The 3,531-nt window shown below is 41.1% G+C and overlaps 1 protein-coding gene across 1 annotated transcript in view; it reads left to right on the top strand.

Moving 5' to 3' along the window:
- Positions 1 to 3,151: 3,151 nt before the first annotated feature.
- The window catches only part of LOC101853162 (metabotropic glutamate receptor 5-like), a 50,108-nt gene continuing 49,728 nt past the window's right edge, over positions 3,152 to 3,531 (top strand). The window contains exon 1 of the mRNA XM_035969758.1: positions 3,152 to 3,248. The gene's annotated coding sequence lies outside the window, so the exon portion shown is untranslated. The remainder of the gene's footprint in view (positions 3,249 to 3,531) is intronic.

The raw sequence follows: 3,531 nt of genomic DNA, 5'->3' as shown, positions 1-3,531 counted from the left end.
CTTCTTCTTCTTCTTCTTCTTCTTCTTCTTCTTCTTCTTCTTCTTCTTCTTCTATTCAATGCTACACATACAACGAGGCAAAACTCACTCAGACAAGCAAACCAAAGCCGTTCTCTTCACGCAGGTCTTTCTTTTGACTTTCCATCCGCTGTAGTGAGCAAGATCTTCATGTCTCTAACTTGACCGCCTTCTTGCAGATTACCATCAGTTCATGGCTAGCGAAGTATTAGTATTATCATGGGGAAATGGAGAATTTTTATGTATTGTTTTGTTGTTGTTTTTTTATCAGTAAACTCTAGACATGCGCACTGATTTGTTGATTTATCAATCGAATTTCGTTTGTAGCATTATTTACACAATGCCGTTTAAGACGATGAAAGAAAAACATGAGGGAAAATTTTCTGCCTGCCCCTCGCCCCCCCCCCCCCTTTCTTTTCTTTTTTAAAGATTAAATGACCACGAAACTGTTGGAGCTAAAATTTCCCCGTTCGTAGCCGAGAAAGTTTCTCCATCAATACCTCGCTTCACCCAGCAATTTGTCAATTTTTCCAACATTACTCGATCAAGATGTATCCCGACGCGGTGAAATCAGGCGCTTATCAATTTTCGGACGATATGGAGGTACTAATATAATCCTATAGCCTATTCATTGCCTTGCTTTTGATGAAAAACATTCCCATCTTCCTTAAATAGAACTTGAGATAATATTTGTTATTAAAGGAAGTGTCGGAGGTAGAATTAGTGTGGAAATGGCTGCCAAAGTTTGGTGACTTCCAAAACGTGAGATTCCATGGAAACTGCAATTTCACATTTTTTGTGTGCCTTCATCAACTTTCTTAAGTAAAATCAGCTTAGAAATGTCTTTTTAAATGGACATAAAAGGTGTTAAACCAACCCCGCCCCCCCCAAAAAAAATACCCCCCCCCCAATCAAAACACCCCCCCCCCTCAAAGAAATCGATAAATATTGTCCTATAGGCGGAAAAGCATCGATTTCTCCTTTTTCATTACTTTGACGAGCGCCTGATTTCACTACGATGACGCACAGATTTTGCACCCACTCACACATCCTCCGTCCTCCCAGGGTAGTGAGGGAGAGGCGGGTACGTCCACTAGAACTGAGCTCACTCGACTCTACTATCAAACATTCGCGATATTTGCGCTATTCATAGTTATTCGAAGGGTGGCTGAGCCATTCGAACGCCATGTGGTTTTTAAAGATCATGCATTTTCGTTTGTTTGTTTTTTTCCTCAACCCCCAGGATTTCATGTCTAAAATCATTTGGGGTAAATGCAGCAATACTTTGTATTTGAGGATTACAAGACACAGTGATGAGTGGGGCTAACAAGAGTAATAAAACTCGGTTCTAAGAAGTATTTACCATTATCCAATCACCTCATGAATAAATAAAGGGCATTAAGTCTCTCGAAGCGCAGAGAATTTCATTTTTTTACTTTGAATGAAAATAACAGTTGGTTGTGGCAATGGGCTCCCCTTCTCGTATTCGCAATTCGAAGCGTTATGAATGGTGATGTGACGTCATCGTATTGCACTGAGTGCAAGCCAACACATGATGCATTCAGTGAAAAGCACTGTAAGCTGTGAGTGGTTACTGAATGTTGAATTGCAGAAGTTATGGAAGGGCTGATAACATAGAAGAAGAAGAAGAAGAAGAAGAAGAAGAAGAAGAAGAAGAAGAAGAAGAAGAAGAAGAAGAAGAAGAAGAAGAAGAAGAAGAAGAAGAAGAAGAAGAAGAAGAAGAAGAAGAAGAAGAAGAAGAAGAAGAAGAAGAAGAAGAAGAACAACAACAACAACAACAACAACAACAACAACAACAACAACAACAACAACAACAACAACAACAACAATAACAACAACAACAACAGCAACAAAACAATTTCAGTGTGAGTAAAGAGAAGCACATCGACACAACACAATAATGGCCATAAAATGAAGGCAGAAGAAAGAAAGATAGATAGGCAGAAAAATAAAAGGGAAAGTAAAGAAATAAAACCTACCAGTAGCACCCCCAAAACACTCACAGAAAAAAACCCACATTCTCAAACAGTATTCGAATAACATGAATAGTAACTTCACGCTTCGAAGCGTCGATAAAGTTTTATTTCCTACAAAATGTCACATCGCTGGCGTCCAGACAAAGACAGAGCCATACGCTGTGGGCGAACAGTAAACGTGGGCTACGGACTCTTGACTTTTGCCAGGGTTTTGTTGTTGGTATCGGCGATGATAGTATCGAATAATAATAATAATAATAATAGATGATAATAAATAATAATAATAGATAGCATTTGTATAGCGCATATCCCCGCTCAGCAGCAGGCTCTATGCGCTTTACACTATATTATTACCCCAGCAGACCATAGAACACTCCGAAACATTCTCAGCTTCCCGGGAAGCATACAGTGCAAGCAGCCGATTAAGCGCTCAAACACTAACAAACTGACAAGATCTTTCGCTGTCTATAGCCGGGTACCCATTCCCACCTGGGTGAAGTGAGGAAAATTCGTGTAAAGTGCCTTTCCCAAGGACACAACGTCGGGCCCTTGACGGGATTCGAACCCACGACCTTACGGTTGCGAGTCCGAGAGCCTAACCACTAGGCCACCAACGCCTTACCAGGTGTGACTTGATGAATTCATTTTGTTCCCATAGACCTAAGGACTACAACTAAGTATGTGGGCCGTCAATTTGGCTGGGAGGCAACGACTACCAAGATTGTTTCTTATGATTTGAAAAAAAAAATACTATTGTTATGACATCAGAAAAAAACAAAACAATCAATGAACTCCCCTCCCCTTCTCCACCACCAACCGACCATTAAGAAAGAGAAATCAAACAACATCGATATTTGGAGAATGGAGAGGATGCACAATAGACATTTTTTTACACGGTATCCTTCGAATACACTAACAGTAACAGGGAATCGATACCAAGAGCAAAAACCAGCGCAAATTTTCGCTGCCCACGAACGAGTCGAGCTGGCTCACTGCAGCGGTCTGGTTGAGGGGCGTGTATCGACAAGTCTGTGGCGACTATTTCGGCGCAAGCTCAGGGAAAAACTAAGACCAGACAGGCAGATAAGACAGACGTAACAAATTACTCTCTATCTTCTTGTCTTGTGCATCTTTTTAAAACAGTGTTACCTAACCCAACAGGCGTGAGAGTACAGCTTTGTGCAGCAAAAACACAAGTGGATACTGTCGAATTTAACTGTCTAGCTCTTTCAGGTAAGTCATAAGTAGAATAGCTAAAGTAAGGCAGTGGTTGGTTGGCGGGTGTTCTGGTGTGGTTTTCTTCTTCTTTCCTATCAACCATCTATCGTTGATATCTTTCCTCCTTCTTTTCTTCGCATATTAGTGAGACCAGTTGTAATCGTCGGCACTTATGTATTATTATTTATGACTTCATTTGCGTAACAGGAGCTGTAAAACTTTTACTTTATAAACACAACCCCCCCCCCCCAAACCAAACAACCCCCCAAACCCCCCTCAACCCCCCCCCCCAACAAAA

The sequence above is a fragment of the Aplysia californica genome, unplaced genomic scaffold (assembly GCF_000002075.1).
Source record: "Aplysia californica isolate F4 #8 unplaced genomic scaffold, AplCal3.0 scaffold00179, whole genome shotgun sequence".
NCBI classification, from domain to species: domain Eukaryota; kingdom Metazoa; phylum Mollusca; class Gastropoda; order Aplysiida; family Aplysiidae; genus Aplysia; species Aplysia californica.
Note: the sequence above shows the minus strand (reverse complement) of the source record. Positions and strands in the feature narration are given on the sequence as shown.